At 38.7% G+C, this 20588-nt stretch overlaps 1 protein-coding gene across 1 annotated transcript in view; it reads left to right on the top strand.

The window, feature by feature from the left end:
* Window positions 1-20588, top strand: part of elfn2b (extracellular leucine-rich repeat and fibronectin type III domain containing 2b) — a 267994-nt gene that overhangs the window by 94583 nt on the left and 152823 nt on the right. The gene's annotated exons all lie outside the window — the stretch shown is intronic.

The raw sequence follows: 20588 nt of genomic DNA, 5'->3' as shown, positions 1-20588 counted from the left end.
TTGAACGGTGTTGACAAACACCGTTAGGGCCGCTTGTTGTCACTGTCACTCAGAGTTGCATTGCAAAATTGCACAGAATAAATGTGTTTATTTTGTTTAGAATTCAGATGGGATTTGATTTGGTGCGCGGCATATATTTGCTGTGCGCAGAGGACGCTTGAGCAGTGCGCAATTGCGAAGGCGCGCACCTTAGAGGGAACGTTGCACACTAGCATTCCTTGTTTTTCACCCTTGGTGACATTTTGTGTTTTTTAGCTCCATGCTTGCTAGTATCCTCAGTTTGTATTTTTTGTCCTGCGTTTAATTTATTAAAAGACTTCATCTTACCTCCACGCTACTCCTGCTTGTCTTCTGTATTGGAAGGAACGCTACCAGCGCAGCAAAGCGCCCCCCAAGACGTAACAGTATACACAGCTAAGTGATGTATATTTAACAGCCCTGTTGCAGGCTTGTGCCTATATTTCATTGCATTTTGGTCACTTTAGTTGATTTATAATGATTGTATTTGTTTTGAGGCAGCACGGTGGAAGAGGGGTTAGTGCATCTGCCTCACAATACGAAGGTCCTGAGTAGTCCTGGGTTCAATCCCGGGCTCGGGATCTTTCTGTGTGGAGTTTGCATGTTCTCCCCGTGACTGCGTGGGTTCCCTCCGAGTACTCCGGCTTCCTCCCACCTCCAAAGACATGCACCTGGGGATAGGTTGATTGGCAACACTAAATTGGCCCTAGTGTGTGAATGTGAGTGTGAATGTTGTCTGTCTATCTGTGTTGGCCCTGCGATGAGGTGGCGACTTGTCCAGGGTGTACACCGCCTTCCGCCCGATTGTAGCTGAGATAGGCTCCAGCGCCCCCCGCGACCCCAAAGGGAATAAGCGGTAGAAATGGATGGATGGATGGATGGGTATTTGTTTTGTATAGGAAGCCACACACATGCAAACAAACAGCTCGTGCATGTCTTCAATATACAATTGAACCTGCAAATCTGGACTTGGACAATCTATTATTTCTCCTGCACTCACCTGAACGAATAATTGCTGTCCGGACCTGACACCCAGAAGTGATTGCTAATCCATATTAAACCAGTCATAGTCGTCACTACACCCTTGATCACCCCCTGGGAGGTGAGGGGAGCAGTGGGCAGCAGCAGTGGCCGCGCCCGGGAATCATTTTGGTGATTTAACCCCCAATTCCAACCCTTGATGCTGAGTGCCCATTTTTATAGTCTTTGGTATGACTCGGCCGGGGTTTGAACTCAACCTACCGATCTCAGGGCGGACACTCTAACCATTAGGCCAATGAGCCCCTCCACACGACCTTGCCTCTACCCCCTTCAGTCACAGCATTTTTTAGTATGATAATTTTTTTTAACAATGTACCGTATGTATTTTCTGGACCATAGGGCGCACCGGATTATAAGGTGCACTGCCGATGAGCGGGTCTATTCAGGTCTTTTTTCATACAAAAGGCCCACCGGATTATAAAACGCATTAAAGGGGTCATAATATGATTTTTTTCCTAAATTGAAAACACTTCCTTGTGGTCTACATAACATGTATTGGTGTTTCTTTGGTCAAAATGTTGCATAGATTATGTTTTACAGATCAGCTTTCTGACAGTCGCTTTCGTATGCACCGTTTTGTGTGCGGTCTTATTTACGTGGCTCACCTTCGACAGCGTCTTCTCCCCGTCATCTTTGTTGTAGCGGTGTAGCGTGCAAGGATGGGGGTGGAAGAAGTGTCAAAAGATGAAGCTAACTGATTGAATGTCATTCAGACTTTACTTCAATCAATAACGGAGCAGCTTCTCCTCATCCGTGGCTCACTCGTGCAACAACGCCGGAAATGTGTCCCGGGAAAAACCGTCCGAACGGAACTCTTTATAATTAAAGTTCCGTGGGTGAATTATGTAAACCTACTACACCGGTAATTTTTAGCGCTTCCATAGCGAGATATAAGTTAGAACTTTACGCTACTTTATATTAGAAATGGCAACAGCGGAGGATGAATGTCCCATAACAAGAAGATAGTGAAAAAGAAGAAGCTTATCGACTACAGTATCGGCACGGACTACAGTGGCGGATGTGCGCAAATTTTCAGGACTTATGCAGATCTCAAATACACATCAGCAGGTACCAGAAGGTAAAAAAAAAAAGTTGGTTTTGGATAATATTGTGAAACAAAACGCCAGATAATATGTCTGCTAATGGGTGCCATTTTGCGGTCCTTATACACACACCATAGTAATACTTGTATCTCTGACTAAGGAAGCCTTAATGGGCCGACAATCCATCAAGCGGTGCGGCTTCAAAGTCATACTAAAACATTTTGACACATTTTTGAGTGCCCTGTGTAATGTTCTTTATTTTCAATGGAACATTTAAAGTTTCCGTGTTGTTTACTGGCGTCATATTGCAGTCTACACGTATCTCTTATGTGTGACTACCATTACACTTATCATTTCACCATGTATCAAATAATATTGCTTCGAGGTCGGTAAGTACAACCAGAATTATTCCGTTGATTATACGCAACGGGTTATAAGGCGCACTGTCGATTTTTGAGGGAATGAAAGGATTTTAAGTGCGCCTTATAGTCCGAAAAATACGGTACACTGTTGAAATACAGCCGTATGTGTTGGATCCCGAATCTGAACTCGAAGTAGAGGCTGGACAGACGGAAGTCTTTCAAGGACAGAGATTTTTTCAAGACTTCAAGGAACGGTCGTCAGCGATAGCTATAGCTTGTTTTATTACCTGCTCACTAGTACAATAATTACATGGAGCATGGATCCAGCCTTTTATTAGCCCATGTTGACAAGTGTGAAATGTCATCGACAAAAGTATTTTTCTTTTATTGACCAACAAAAAAACAACTTTTCCCTGCCAGGTCCCTAGCATTTTTAGCAAAGCTAAACAAAGCTAACATTTTCTTGGAGCCATTGCAAAATGTGCTTATTCACCATAGGTCCCCTTCAAACTCTCTATAATAACTTTGCTGCCTTTTTGAACAATTGCACTCCATTTACTGGTACATTGTCGAAAGTCCGTCTACATCCTTCACATCATGCCCGCTTATAGACAAATCTACCGTAATGCTCCTGATAAAAGAACACTCTCATACATATTAGGGTTGTACGGTTGTACTAATTAATTAAAATTGGTACGATACGACTTTTGAACAATACCTGTACTTTTTTTTTTCATCCACAAGATGTACGCGCATGTTAGTCAACACACACACACACACACACACACACACACACACACACACACACACACACACACACACACACACACACACACACACACACACACACACACACACACACACACTTGTAAGTGGAAACAGTTTGGTGAGAGAAAAGGGAGAATGGACGCATTTTGGCCTTAAACCTAACAACAAAGGTGGAGCTAGCGGTGCTTTAAAATATAGTTTTACTAATAGCTAGCTAGTGGCTAACGTCTGTCCGTAGTGTTTTTTCTACTTCTAAATCACTCCTCCATGGCAACAAATAAACTAAACTTCTTACAAGTATCATCAGGATTAGCTAAACATGCATCACTACACACCGTAGGAAGATACAATAGCTAACCGCTAACAGCAAGCGAGTGCTCCTGAATGTAAACAACTGGGTGGATCTACACAAATATTGATTGTCACGATACCAAGTACAAGAGCCGTATCTAGTCAATGCTATAATGATTACTTCTTTTTTTTTCCTTTTTTAATGTTTATTATGTTTATAAACTTAAGAAATATGTATCTGGACACGAGGACTTTAAGTATGACCCTGTAATAACTTGGTATCGGATCGATACCCAAATTTGTGGTATCAGCCAAAACTAATGTAAAGCATCCAAACAACAGAAGAATAAGTGATTATTTCATTTTAACAGAAGTGTAGATGGAACATGTTAAAACAGAAAGTAAGCAGATATTAACAGTACATGACCCAGCAGATGAATGATTGTGAATTAGGTGAATTATATTTATATAGCGCTTTTCTCTAGTGACTCAAAGTGCTTTACATAGTGAAACCCAATATCTAAGTTACATTTAAACCAGTGTGGGTGGCACTGGGAGCAGGTGGGTGAAGTGTCTTGCCCAAGGACATGACGGCAGTGACTAGGATGGTGGAAGCGGGAATCGAACCTGGAACCCTCAAGTTAACAAAATAAATGAATAAGAAATGACACAATATCGTCCGCAGCCAAATTAGAAGCCTTTTTTTTTTGTTTACTTACTGCTAAAATACAAGTTGTCTAGTATGTTTTCTATCTTATTAAATGCCAAAATTAAATGACATTGCAATAAGAAACATATGTTTAATGTATCAAAAGATTTTTATAATGCCATTTTTTGTGGTCGTTTTCATTTAGAAAAGTATAGAAAAAAATCGAAAAGTAGCGAAAAATACATTTTGGTACTAGCACTAGTACCGACATATTGGTATCGGGCCAACCCTATTATGTATGGAAAATGTGTAGGAATTCAATCAGTCATGCATTCTCATTCTACAGTAAATTGTCAATTGTATACCAGGCTCTGACTTCCTTTTTTCTCATGTATGGCGCTGTTATTCACCACAGGAACGATCATTATGGCTCTTAATCCGCTAAAGTAGTCCACAGTAGATGGTGGTTTCACGTTGAACGTTTTGTCTGAGAGCACATAATGTGGCTGATTTATACTGTAGGCCATCTGGAGGAGATCTAAAACACACTTTCATTGCTATAGTTCAGTCAGGACTGTCATGTGTGGATACATTCTGTTATAAGATGTAACCCAGTTTTGCAAATGACTGCTCGTCATACTGGCTTTAAGATGATGAATATTTCATTTGTCATTTTCTTTAGCCCATTTGGGATGTGTTTATCTTTTATTATGCAAACCAGTCTTCAGACACTGGAGTTGGCCTTTCTCTCCAAGTCGGCTAAAATAGGCTCCATCAGGGGAATCAATAGAGAAAATGGATTGATGTGTTGATTGTTTAGTTCAGGGGTTGGCAACCCAACATGTTGAAAGAGCCATATTGGACCAAAAATACAAAAAACAAATCTGTCTGGAGCCACAAAAAGTCAAAAGCCTTATGCCCGTGTTATAACGAAGGCAACCCATTATGCTAGTGTTTTATAGGGTTAACTCCTGGAAATTACTGGCTTAAAACTGCCAAAAGTATAGATGTGTGGGCTGTCTTCTTTTAATGGATTTATTACAATCTTTGCAAGCTGGGAAACGTTTGCTGTTGTCTGGAACAACATGGTAACATTTGCTGTGGTCTGGAACAACATGGCACACAGTCAGATATGCAGCCAATATTACATACAGATAATGTGTCATGAGACATGCAAATATGAATTAAATGGTAAATGGGTTGTACTTGTGTAGCGCTTTTCTACCTTTTTAAGGAACTCAAAGCGGTTTGACACTATTTCCACATTTACCCATTCACACACACATTCACACACACATTCACACACACATTCACACACTGATGGCGGGAGCTGCCATACAAGGCGCTAACCAGGACCCATCAGGAGCAAGGGTGAAGTGTCTTGCTCAAGGACACAACGGACGTGACTAGGATCGTAGAAGGTGGGGATTGAACCAGTAACCCTCAGATTGCTGGCAAGGCCACTCTCCCAACTTTGCCACGCCGTCCCCATACATACACAGAGGACATAAGTAATAGGAATTTAAATTAACTCAAATATACCTAAAAATGAGGCATAATAATGAAATATGTTCACACAGCTAACCTAAATAGCATGTTAGCATGGATTATTAGCACTCCACGCAAGTCAATAACATCACCAAAGCTCACCTTTGTGCATTCACGCACAGCATAAAATGTTTGGTGGACAAAATGAGACAAAGAAGGAGTGGCATAAAACATGTCTTTCTGTGGCAGTAACAGAGAAAGTTGTACACATAAACCAACTACGGTGAGTTCAAGAACCGCCAAAATTAGCAGGACAAAACGCCACTGGCCTAATACTGTCATCAGTGAAGCATAAACACAAACATATTAAACAATGGGCTTTCTAACAATTAGGAATGTTTGTGTTATGTTTGTCCTCCTCGAGAAACATTGTTAAAACAACAAATATATGTTTCCCCCATCTTTTTCCATTTTGGAAAATTCTCCAGGGAGCTATTAGGGCGGTGCTAAAGAGCCGCATGCGGCTAGAGAGCCGCGGGTTGCTGACCCCCGGTTTAGTTTATGAATGCCCATAAATCTAGCGTGTTTGATTGTTTATTATGGCAATAGCTGGATGTTTTCCTGTAGCATGAGTGCAAGGTCTCTGTAAACCTACACACTGACACAATCCCATTATTATTTAATTTTGAAATGGCCTTCAAGATACATCCATCTCATTTAAAACACGTGTATGCACGAACAACACTTAAGACCTTTAGAATTAAACAATAGAGTGGATTAAGCAAAGAAATCAAACAATGTGCAAATATGATTCAGTTTAAGAAACTGTTCAAACTCAAAGTGTTTACAAAGTACCAAGAAAAAGACTTAGACTTTGACTTAGACTTAGACTTCCTTTTTATTGTCATTCAAATTTGAACTTTACAGTACTCTAGACTCTAGAAAGAGGTTCCGCAGCCTCCGAAGTAAGGCTGTAACAGCTTCTTCCCTCAGGCCGTAAGACTCTTGAACGCATCATAATAATCCCCTCAATTTCCCCCAAAATTAATTAACTCGCTGGAATAAAACGACAATATAACATACATCCTTAAATGTGGATGCATATGAAAAAGTGCAATATAATTATCTGTACAGTAATTTATTTGAATAAGAATCCTGCTAAACATCTTGAACCTTATTAAAATATTAGCTAATCATAATCATATTCATATTAATATATGTATGTTAGCTACATTTATTATTTATATATTTAAAAATTATTTACTTACTTATTGTCTATTCATTTATTTATTTATTCGCTCATTTATTTATTCATCACTGTGATGTTTTAATAGAGTACAAACAAATGTGTCGGAAAGGGATAGAATTTAAACAAGCTCTGCTTCCTCCAACACCCTTTAGAACAGGTGTGTCAAATGTACGGCCCGCTAACAGGTTTTATCCAGCCTGCGGGCTGAGTTTGCTAAGTATAAAAATGAGCCAAACTTTATGAATTAAATAAACTGCTGTTCTAAATGTGTCCACTAAATGTCGCAATAGCAATTCTTTGTAGATGATGCTACATATGTAAAAAATTTAACTACATGATGTTAGTGCACCAGTCGAGGAAAATGAACAAACTACCTAAATAACATCCTGTAATTTGATTATGATATTATTTTTTTTATCTTGGTAGATTGACAATTAACACCAATGAGTTGACTGACGAACATTATCAAATAATTTATTCAGAAAGTATAAATAACGACAATTAAAGATATAATACTATTAACGGCAACATGTAATGTAAAAATAACCAAAAAAAACATTATTTTTTTAAACAAAAAAAACAATCTGAAGTTGTCTTTATTTTTAAGTTATCGTGCTGTGATTTTATTACTTGGGAGTAGAGATGTCCGATAATATCGGCAGGCCGATATTATCGGCAGGCCGATATTATCGGCCGATAAATGCGTTAAAATGTAATATCGGAAATTATCGGTATCAGGTTTTTTTATTATCGGCATCGTTTTTTTGTGTGTTTTTTTAAAATTAAATCAACATAAAAAAACACAAGATACACTTACAATTAGTGCACCAACCCAAAAAAACCTTCCTCCCCCATTTACACTCATTCACACTCATTTACACAAAAGGGTTGTTTCTTTCTGTTATTAATATTCTGGTTCCTACATTATATATCAATATATATCAATACAGTCTGCAAGGGATACAGTCCGTAAGCACACATGATTGTGCGTGCTGCTGGTCCACTAATAGTACTAACCTTTAACAGTTAATTTTACTAATTTTCATTAATTACTAGTTTCAATGTAACTGTTTTTGTATTGTTTTACTTTCTTTTTTATTCAAGAAAATGTTTTTAATTCATTTATCTTATTTTATTTTATTAATTTTTTTTTAAAGTACCTTATCTTCACCATACCTGGTTGTTCAAATTAGGCATAATAATGTGTTAATTCCACGACTGTATATATCAGTTGATATCGGTATCGGTTGATATCAGTATCGGTAATTAAAGAGTTGGACAATATCGGAATATCGGATATCGGCAAAAAGCCATTATCGGACATCCCTACTTGGGAGTAGATTTTTCTCCATTTGGCCCCCAATCTAAAATGAGTTTGACACCCCTGCTTTAGGACATGCTGTATTGATAAAAAAAAAAAAAAAAAAAAAAAAAATGTGATGTATTACATTGTAATTGTATGCACGCTTGAGACAAGAGTGCATACCATTACATTGCAGCAATGTAAAGAGAGATCCTGGACTTTTCTCATCCAATCTGATCGAGTCTAAGAGGTGCTGCAAAGAGGAATTGGTAAAACTGTCCAAAAAAAATTTAAAATTCAAAAAAACACAATGTCCTTATGAGGGATTGTCTGTAACATTCTAAAAACAAAAAATAATTTATTCAATTTTTGAATAAGACTAACATAACAAAATGTAGAAAACGTGAAGCGCTGCAAATAGTTTCCGAACGCTCAGTATAAAGCTCTCTAATTAGCAATCAGAAGCAGGTGAGTTTGCTGATTAGCAATCAAAAGCAGGTGAGTTTCCTGATCACTAATCAGAGGCAGGTGAGCTCAATCGGCGCTCCTATCAACGAGCTGTAACTGAGGAGGAAAGAAGCACAGGAATTCTACTAAAACAAAACCCAAACAAGGCCTGATGTGGTATGACAGGTCAAGACACAAAGCCGTTTATGGTGAAGAGAAAAGTACATTTGTATTTTGAAACAGATTTGAGATATTTATAAATTTAATAGAATAACATTTAACTGTGACAAATTGATTTAGAACCTTATAAATCCAAATCAGAATCAGAGGCAGAAGTACTTTATTAATCTCCGAGGGGAAATCAAGATTTTCAGCACAATCCCATTCAAGAGCAGACAAACATTACAGGGAGACAAGAGGATATTCAGTCTAAGCCTGGGCCTCTGGAGAGGGGGTCCAGACTGAGGTCAAGGAAAAAAACTAAACAAAAACCTCATAGCCATAACACACATAAACTTGTGTGTAAGAGGGAAACATCAAAGAACACAAAGGACATTAAAGACATTAAAAGAGCAGAGCTGATGCAACCCAACTGCCACTCCAGCAGTGCCATTTCCACATACAGCTACAAAAGTAAAACAACAAAAAGAAACAAAAAATAATTAACCAATATTATATATTGCGCACACACGATTGCACCACACATAGACAAGCAACCAAACAAAAACATAATTTCAACACCCATATACACTGTAGTGGCCTCTGCGGTGTTCAACACCATCCTCTGCTGGGGTGGTGGGAGCAGACCCAACAAAGCAACCAAGAGAGCCGACTCCACCCTTGGCTGCCCACCATCTCTCGGCCAGTGTCCAATCTGCATGGAATCGATTTGGGGGAACTGGCCATGATACACGGCCCGAGTTATGATAATTAGGGTTTTTTTTTCAAACAAAATCTTCTTTTGCTGCACTCTGTCATTAATTACACTATTGATGGCATTTTTTCTGTAGATACAAGTCTAAAAAAGGTCTACAGATTTATATATGGCACCAAACCCCGTCCTTGCGAAGTAGATAAGCGCTTTTCTTCTGGTCATATAATATACCGTATTTTCCGCACTATAAGGCGCACCTAAAAACCACAATTTTTCTCAAAAGCTGACAGTGCGCCTTATAACCCGGTGCGCTTTATTACGATTCATTTTCATAAAGTTTCGGTCTCGCAACTTCGGTAAACAGCCGCCATCTTTTTTCCCGCTAGAACAGGAAGCGCTTCTTCTTCTACGCAAGCAACCGCCAAGGAAAGCACCCGCCCCCATAGAACAGGAAGCGCTTCACCCGCCCCCGGAAGAAGAAGAAAAAACGCGCGGATATCACCGTACGTTTCATTTCCTGTTTACATCTGTAAAGACCACAAAATGGCTCCTACTAAGCGATCCGGTTCATAAAAAGACGCAATCTCTCCATCCGCACACGGATTACTACCGTATTTCACAGCTGATATTCCTGTGAACCGCACTGTGGAACGGGAGCACGTACGGTGAATATTCGCACCACAGGGAATGAGAAGTCATCCTTCACTGTGGTTCTAGCTTGCCATGCTAACTTCCACCCATGATGATATTCAAAAGGAAGACCTTGCCAAAAGAGACCTTTCCAGCCGGCGTCATCATAAAAGCTAACTCGAAGGGATGGATGGATGAAGAAAAGATGAGCGAGTGGTTAAGGGAAGTTTACGCGAAGAGGCCGGGTGGCTTTTTTCACACAGCTCCGAAGGCGAACACACCTTCACTAAGACGGGCAGATAGCGCCGGTCGACATACGCCAACATCTGCCAGTGGATCGTAAATGCCTGGGCAGATAGTTTCGGTCACAACTGTGGTCCGAGCTTTCCGGAAGGCAGGATTCACAGAACTGCTGCACAACAACAGCGACACTGAATCCGATGACTTCGACGAGGCGGAGCCGGCCATTTTTGGATCCCACGCTTGCGCAACTTTTCAATTCGGACACCGAAGACGAAGAATTCGAAGGATTTACGAATGAAGAATAACTTCAGAAGGTGAGCGCTATGTTTATTTTGTGTGTTGTGACATTAACGTTCGAGCAACATTATGTTGCTATTTATTGCTCTACACCATTTTGAATTTTACTATGTTTGTGATTGCACATTTGCGTACATTTTGGGACAGAGTTGTTAGAACGCTGGTTTTCAATATATTATTAAAGTTTGACTGAACTATCTGACTGTTTTTTTGACATTCACTTTAGCGCAGCGTTTTTTTGACATTCACTTTAGCGCAGCGTAGGCGCGGCTTATAGTCCGGGGCGGCTTATTGGTGGACAAAATTATGAAATATGTAATTCATAGAAGGTGCGGCTAATAATCCGGTGCGCCTTATAGTGCGGAAAATACGGTAGGTTGAGTTGCTTCAGCTAAAATATTGGTTTGATATTAATAAGTTATCATTAAATAATAAGAAAACAAAATTTATGGTGTTTAGTGGTGCAAGGACAAATTGTGAAGCAAAATTAAAATAAATCCAGTGGAAATTGATAAGAGTATATGAAACTAAGTTCTTGGGAATAATAATTGATCATAATTTATGTTGGAAACCGCAGATTGAATATATAAAGGGAAAATATCCAAATCCATTGCTATTCATTATGAGGTAAGACACATGCTGAATAAGAAATGTCTGCATATGTTATACTATTCTTTTATTTTTCCATATCTAACATATTGTGTTGAAGTTTGGGGAAATGTTTATAAAACAAGCATAGACCCAATAATTCAACTTCAAAAAAGTGTAATTAGAATAATACACAAAGTGTGCTCCTATGAACCTACCAATCCATTATTCATAAGTTCTAATGTGTTAACATTTTAAGAGGAGAAAACTATAATTTACGGGGATATTGATTTTTGAAATATGTACAGTAAGAACGAATATAAAATACAAATGTATTTCTGTTTTAGGAGTTAAATGGTGGAAGAAGCTCAGTGATGAGTTGAGGACAGGTAGTTCTTTGTTAAGATTTAAGAAAGCCTTGAAAGGTGAAATAATGGAAAATTATAAAATATACCAACAATTACATTCATCCCATTGATTTTTTGAACGTTGATGTTCCAGGCAATCTAATTTTCAGTGAATGTATAGAATAGGCAAATATAAGCCTTGGCTTCAGCCTATCCATTTTTCAGTCATTCTTTTTCTATTCGTGTATGTATGTGTATGATAGTTAATATGTATAATCTGTGCTGTTAAATTGATCACACAAAATGGTTGATTATATGACGGAAATAAACTCATTTCATTGCATTTCATTAATGTGGTCGAACCAGGTTTGCGTTTTTTTTACAATTTGAAGATGTTTATCGACTCCAATGACTGTCGTTATGTCACCTCTGGCTCAAATGTTGGGCAAGCAGTAGGCAAACTGCATGTAAGTATTGATACTAGCTTTATTATGATAGTGATCAATGAAGCAGTCATTAACGTGTAAGAATTTTTTTTTTATTGCAATCTACCAATTATTTAATCAATGTTGAACATAGGATTGGAAGTAATTAAGTTTGTCTTTTTTCCCCTTGTTTTTGTCTTCAATATATTTTGCCTTAAAAGGGTTTTTTCAAAAAGTCTGCCTATATTTGGGTCCATTGTCTGTTTTGCTTCCAGGCTTATGTTTGGGCGTAAAGTTTCCACTTTCTATTAGTGGCGTATCGTGGCATCAAACCAATCAATATTCTGGAGATTGCTGCTAAATTCTTTCCCCCTCCTGGCCAATAAAGACAGCTTTAATTCAACCACATGTCATTTGAACTAATCAGTGTGGGAATGAAATACTGTCTATTGCAGACTTAGGGATGAGCCAATGCATCCACATCTTCAGATGTTTGTTGAGATATATATTTGCACAGCAAACTAAGTCTGCTCTCCAGTCAGTTTCCAGTCTTGCACTGAGATGCTTTGCTTTAGATTCCAATTAAAACCCCCGAAGGGCCCTAAATGCGTAAAAGACAGTAGCTTGTTTGTGGACACATGCGGATAAGTCCACTGATTTGCCTCCAATCCATTTCAGTTTTTCAACAGCTGCTGCTTTACATGCATCAAATGAGTGGATAAAAGAGGTAGACAACCATCGCAAACATAGGAAAAAAGAGACAGGCACTCTTTGTGAATAGCGACACGGGTGTCACCTCTTAAACACTGACAGTAATAACAAGTAAGCCTCTTGGTACTACTTCCACTTGGTAATGCTTACCAACTGTCTTTTCTATTGCAGTTTTATATTGTTTGTTTTTTTACGTGCAGTCGTGGTCAAAAGTTTACATACACTTGTAAAGAACATAATGTCATGGCTGTCTTGAGTTTTCAATATTTTCTACAACTCTTATTTTTTTGTGATAGAGTGATTGGAGCACATACTTGTTGGTCACAAAAACATTCATGAAGTTTGGTTCTTTTATGAATTTATTATGGGTCTACTGAAAATGTGAGCAAATCTGCTGGGTCAAAAGTATACATACAGCAATGTAAATATTTGGTTACATGTCCCTTGGCAAGTTTCACTGCAATAAAGCGCTTTTGGTAGCCATCCACAAGCTTCTGGTTGAATTTTTGACCACTCCTCTTGACAAAATTGGCGCAGTTCAGCTAAATATGTTGGTTTTCTGACATGGACTTTTTTCTTCAGCATTGTCCACATGTTTAAGTCAGGACTTTGGGAAGCCCATTATAATTCTAGCCTGATTTAGCTATTCCTTTACCACTTTTGACGTGTGTTTGGGGTTATTGTCCTGCTGGAACACCCAACTGCGCCCAAGACCCAATCTCCGGGCTGATGATTTTAAGTTGTCCTGAGGAATTTGGAAGTAATACCTCTTTTTAATTGTCCCATTTCCTCTCTGTGAAGCACAAGTTCCATTAGCAGCAAAACAGGCCCAGAGCATAATACTACCACCACCATGCTTGACGGTAGGTGTGGTGTTCCTGGGATTAAAGGCCTCACCTTTTCTCCTCCAAACATATTAATGGGTATTGTGGCCAAAAAGCAGCATTTTTGTTTCATCTGACCACGGAACTCTTCTCCAGAAGGTCTTATCTTTGTCCATGTGACGTCAAATGAAACAAAAATTTAGCTGTGAGCTCTTTAATCCCAGGAACACCATTTATTATGCTCTGGGTCTTTTTTGCTGCCAATGGAACTGGTTCTTTGCAGAGAGTAAATGGGACAATGAAAAAGGAGGATTACCTCCAAATTCTTTAGGACAAACTAAAATCATCAGTCCGGAGGTTGGGTCTTAGGCGCAGTTGGGTGTTCCAACAGGACAATGACCCCAAACACATGTCAAAAGTAGAACAAGAATGGCTAAATCTGGCTAGAATTAAGGTTTTAGAATGGCCTTCCCAAAGTCCTGACTTAAACGTGTGGATAATGCTGAAGAAACAAGTCTATGTCAGAAAACCAACACATTTAGCTGAACTGCACCAGAGGAGTGGTCAAAAATTCAAGCAGAAGCTTGCCAGAAGCTTGTGGATGGCTACCAAAAGCGCCTTATTGCAGTGAAACTTGCCAAGGGACATGTAACCAAATATTAACATTGCTGTATGTATACTTTTGACCCAGCAGATTTGGTCACATTTTCAGTAGACCCATAATAAATTCATAAAAGAACCAAACTTCATGAATGTTTTTTGTGACCAACAAGTATGTGCTCCAATCACTCTATCACAAAAAAATAAGAGTTGTAGAAATGATTGGAAACTCAAGACAGCCATGACATTATGTTCTTTACAAGTGTATGTAAACTTTTGACCAAAACTGTATATGTGTTCTTGTCTTACTTAAAGATTGCGAATGATAGACAAAATGTAAAAAAAAAAGTTTTCACTTCATGGGGTGCTTTGAAGAATGCTTTATTTAAAATGTCAATGCGTTTACAGTGGTCCAAGGTCCACTGTCATGATCCGTGATGCGGATCATGTTTTGTTCTGTTAGTTTTGGACTTCTTTAGTTCCATCTGCGCTTCCTTGTTTGTTTTTGTCAAAATGGCGACTAATTAGTTTCACCTGTCATTTGTTGTTTGGATCACACCTGTCGTTAATCAGAGACTACTATTTAAGCCTGCTTTTTCCGGTCACTCGGTGTGGCTTCAATATTTGCTTCCCGCTACTGTCACGTAAGTTTTGCCTTCTCTCTAGTTTATGCTAAATGTTAGCTTCTATGTTTCCTGCGCTAAGTTTTTGCCTTAGCTTCCAGTGTGTTAGGCACGCTTGCCTTTGTTTGCCTATTTTGTAAGTTGGATGATTTATGATAAATAAATCATTTCCTACCTTCACGCCTTGGTCCGGAGCCGTCAGTATTGCATCCCGGGAGAACGAACCGCAGCATGCTGCATCCCGATCGTGACATCCACAGGAACACTCCAGTGTTTTTTGGAATTTGCTGCATAAATGTTTGTTTTGAACTGAGCCCGGATTTGGCTGCCTGGCCGCCAATTGAATAGCTCTGGCCTGTACTGTGTAATTTAACATAATGTTTTGATATGCGCCTTCATATCCTCATCATACTGCCACTTCATGTCAGCCAGTGCATGAATGAACATATCATTTCAACATCTTGTGGAATTCTGTCTTGGTTTTATCTCTTTTAGACATCTTTGCAGGGGAGCACATCAGTAAATGTGTGTGTGTGTGTGTGTGTGTGTGTGTGTGTGTGTGTGTGTGTGTGTGTTCTTGTATTTCTACCCTTCTTAAGAGACATTAACAAGTTGAAGTACCTTCTGAGGTAAGGTGAACAAGTTAGGACCGAAATCATGGTCCCAATACAGAAAAACCATTGCATCTAATTGGGAATCACCCAAAAAAGGAGGGATTTTTCAAATTGACTGTGTGTCGGTTTTAAAAGTGCTCCCCATCTGATCAACATATGAAATAACAAGTGTGTGTAAAAAATTGAAATGCTCCCCCTCTGCCCAAAATATGTAACAACAAGTGTGTGTAAGAAATTGAAATACGCTCCCTTTGGCCCCCAAAAAAAAACATTAACTAAAAGTTTCCCTTTTTTATATTTGCATAGTATGTATATATCATTATGTTGTAAATACAAATCGTTATATATATCTAGAAAGGGTGGTCCTAAAGAGGTAGGCATTTTTCGGAGGTCTCAAGAAGGTAACAAATACAAGAGTGTGTGTGTGTGTGTGTGTGTGTGCGCGCGTGTGTGTGGGTGTTCTTGTATGTATGTCCTTTTTGAGACATCAACAAGGAAAAGTACCGTCCATATGAGGACTGATGATCAAGTTAGGACCAAAATCATGGTCCCAATAAGGAAAATCATTGCATCTAATAGAGAATGTCTCATTTGCACCCCTGGTGGTGAAATCTATCAAAATTAGGGTGGTCCCAAAAAGGAGGGATTTTTCAAATTAGCTGTGTGTCGGTTTTAAAAGTGCTCCCCCTCTGGTCAACATATGTAATAGCAAGTGTGTGTAAGAAATTGAAATGCGCCCCCTTTGGCCAAAATTAATTACAAAAAAATACTACTACTACTACTACTACTAATAATAATAATAAGTATATATATATATATATATATATATATATATATATATATATATATATGTGTGTGTGTATATATATATATATATATATATATATATATATATATATATATATATGTATGTACTGTATATAGAGACATACTGTAATAACTTGAAGTAAATAATGAAGATTAAAAACCAAGTACCAACAAAAAATTACCTAAAAGCAGTCTTTTTCTCACAATGTGCATCTTTTTTTCTTATTCAATTTGGTAACAATAAAAGTATGTTTTTAAGAGAGACTTAGGAAGAAGAGAGGAGGCCTGTCTAACACTCAGAGGTAGGTCGTTCCAGAGCTTGGGAGCAGCAGCGGCGAAAGCTCTGTCACCTCTAAGCTTCAGCCTTGTGTCAGGGACCGTCAGTAGCAGCTGATTGGCTGATCTTAGGGATCGGGTGGGGCAGTAAGGCTGAAGGAGGTCGGAGAGATATGTTGGAGCGAGGTTGTTTAGACATTTAAAAACAAATAGAAGGAGTTTAAAATTGATTCGGTAACGCACAGGGAGCCAGTGAAGGGACGCTAATACAAAACTACAAGAAGGTGTGTGTGCGTGTGCGTGTGTGCGTGTGTGTGTGTGTGTCTGTGTGTGTGTGTGTGTGTGTGTGTGCACCCGTGGCAACATGATCTCAAACTGTTAGACTGTATTATGTGATTTTGGAGATTTGCAGACTATTACATTAATGCAAATTACACACTGGATTTAAGACTCGTTTACTGTCACAAAGCACCATGGGAAACATATTACAAGGTAAATGCAAATCTTCTGGTATTAAACTCTTATGAGTAGTTTAGCTTGAAAAGTAAGTAATGAAGTGAAAAATAGAGAGTGGGGGGGCTTCATGCTTGAACCGTACTTTCTCAGACAGAGAGTGCACAACTGGGGAGATGTGATTAATCCGCCTCGGTAGCGAGCTGTGATGTAAAGCCCGTTTGCATGTAAGACTGCGTCTGCCGACAGCGTATGTGCTTGCAGGTCCACTCCCATCATCGTATACAATTGCAGCACTCCACCTATTACAATTGCAAAGGAGGAAAAGCAGGAGGATTCCACTATTATTGCTGATAATGGGATGTCACAGTCTACTTTCGTCGGCTCTCTCTAACTGATTTAGACTGTGTGTGTGCGTGTGTGTTTGTAGGGGAGAGGGTAAAAGTGCTGCAGGGAGGGGATAAAATAAGGAAGGAGACAGATGAGAAGAGGTAGAGGGGGAACGCGGCCTGTATGTCAGATTCCCTGACAGCTATTTGCACAAATTATTCATAGATGGGCCGTGTGGTGTGTGCTGACAGCTGAAGGTGTGTGGTGACAGGTGTCCTGGGGAATATACTGCTAATCTTATTCAATTTTAAAGTGTATATAGCACCACTTAGGGACAAAAAGGCACCGCTTACCTCTTATACCGCTGATGTGCCACTTGCCATTATTAGACCCCTGATTTAAGTGGAGCATACCAACTGAAGTGCAAGGACATCCAAGTACAGTCGTGGTCAAAAGTTTGCATTCACTTGTAAAGAACATAATGTCATGGCTGTCTTGAGTTTCCAATAATTTCTACGACTCTTATTTTTTTGTGATAGTTTGTCACAAAAAACATTAATGAAGTTTGGTTCTTTTATAAATTTATTATGGGTCTACTGAAAATGTGACCAAATCTGCTGGGTCAAAAGTATACATACAGCAATGGTAATATTTGGTTATATGTCTCTTGGCAAGTTTCACTGCAATAAGGCGCTTTTGGTAGCCATCCACAAGCTTCTGGTTGAATTTTTGACCACTTCTCTTGACAAAATTGGTGCAGTTCAGCTAAATGTGTTGGTTTTCTGACATGGACTTGTTTCTTCAGCATTGTCCACACGTTTAAGTCAGGACTTTGGGAAGGCCATGCTAAAACCTTAATTCTAGCCTGATTTAGCCATTCCTATACCAACTTGACATGTGTTTGGGGACATTGTCCTGTTGGAACACACAACTGTGCCCAATACCCAACATCCGGGCTGATGATTTTAGGTTGTCCTGAATAATTTGGAGGTAATCCTCCTTTTTCATTGTCCCTATTACTCTCTGAGAGGCACCAGTTCCATTGGCAGCAAAACAGGCCCAGAAGATAATACGACCACCACCATGCTTGACGGTAGGAAAGGTGTTCCTGGGATTAAAGGCCTCACCTTTTCTCCTCTAAACATATTGCCAGGTATTGTGGCCAAACAGCTCAATTTTAGTTTCATCTGACCACAGAACTTTCCTCCAGAAGGTCTTATCTTTGTCTATTTGATGTCAGATGAAACAAAAGCTTGTGGATGGGTACCAAAAGTGCCTTTTTGCAGTGAAACTTGCCAAGGGACATGTAACCAAATATTAACATTGCTGTATGTATACTTTTGACCCAGCAGATTTGGTCACATTTTCAGTAGACCCATAATAAATTCATAAAATAACCAAACTTCATGAATGTTTTTTTATGACCAACAAGTACGGTATGTACTCCAATCACTCTATCACTAAAAATTAGAGTTGTAGAAATGATTGGAAACAGCCATGATATTATGTTCTTTACAAGTGTCTGTAAACCTTTGACCACGACGTACCTCAGTTGCAATTTCAGCTCTCAGAAGACTTTTTTATTTATAAAATGTACCTCAGTCTTAAAAATGTTGTCATGCCTTATTTATTTTTGATAGGGAAACACCTTTGTTTATTGTTCATCTTTAGATAATGGTGAAAATGACAGCTCTAAAAAATATTTGATGTCTTCCTCTTGTAGCAATGCCTAGTGTGGTAGATTCCCATCCTGATCTTATGGATGAAATCTGGTGTCATAAATGAGCTCAATACCTTAGCATGCCCTGTTCAAGACTGACCCTTGACCCTTTAAGACTGGTTACCCCGGTGTAATAGACTGAAGAGACCCATGTTCAAATCTGGCTTTTGGATACGCCTCAGAGTTGGTGTCAGAAGTGGGATGGTTCACTGCATGGTGTTGCACGGACCCTGGTGACTCCTGTACAATACACAGCTGAAATAGATGAAGCACTTCAGCCATCTGTTTGGATATTTAGTACCGTATTTTCCGGGCAAGAGAGCGCACCAGTATTTAAGCTGCACCCACTGATTTTTAGAAGAAATTAATACTTTTACATAGGGATGTCCGATAATGGCTTTTTGCCGATAGTTGATATTCGGATATTGTCCAACTCTTTAATTACCGATACCGATATCAACCGATACCGATATCAACCGATATATACAGTCGTGGAATTAACACATTATTATGCCTAATTTGGACAACCAGGTATGGTGAAGATAAGGTACTTTAAAAAAAAAATTATAAAATAAAATAAGATAAATAAATTAAAAACATTTTCTTGAATAAAAAAGAAAGTAAAACAATATAAAAACAGTTACATAGAAACTAGTAATTAATGAACATTAGTAAAATTAACTGTTAAAGGTTAGTACTATTAGTGGACCAGCAGCACGCACAATCATGTGTGCTTACGGACTGTATCCCTGCAGACTGTATTGATATATATTGATATATAATGTGGGAACCAAAATATTAATAACAGAAAGAAACAACCCTTTTGTGTGAATGAGTGTGAATGAGTTTTGGGTTGGTGCACTAATTGTAAGTGTATCTTGTGTTTTTTATGTTGATTTAATAAAAACAAAACAAAAAAAAACAAAAACAAAAAAAAAACCCGATACCAATAATAAAAAAAACGATACCGATAATTTCCGATATTACATTTTAACGCATTTATCGGCGGCCGATATTATCGGACATCTTTACTTTTACATATATTGGCCGCACCGGACTAGAAGCCACAGATATATACTGGTACGAAAGATTTTGTAAATGTTTATTTACATACCTTAATTGTTTCCAAACGATGCCTGTCACACGGCAGTAAAACAGCTGATCAAACAAAACAGAAGTCATTGTCATGGACCCAAAAGCTGCGGAAGCTAGCTCCCCAATCAGCTAAACAGACTCCATAACGCCACGGTGACGTTTTGGTGAAATTAAGAAACTAAAACAATACGAAATAAATGCTATTGTACGTTAATAACACTAACACAGACGCTTGTAAACATGTTAGCATATTCAGTAATGCTAACAACACTAGCTTTATTACTCTACAATAGCACATACAAAAATGCATGAAGACACTCCTACAGACATCACACATGGATTGGTTTAGTAAGTGTGAATTGTTATAGTTATATTGTAAAACATGCAAACATTGCTTCAAGTGATGAATGAAGAATCCCTTCAAGCACAAACGCTATGGTTGGTTATACTTCTGGTTCAAGGCACAAAGTAG

Source organism: Nerophis lumbriciformis, linkage group LG22, assembly GCF_033978685.3.
Source record: "Nerophis lumbriciformis linkage group LG22, RoL_Nlum_v2.1, whole genome shotgun sequence".
Classification (NCBI taxonomy): Eukaryota; Metazoa; Chordata; class Actinopteri; order Syngnathiformes; family Syngnathidae; genus Nerophis; species Nerophis lumbriciformis.
Note: the sequence above shows the minus strand (reverse complement) of the source record. Positions and strands in the feature narration are given on the sequence as shown.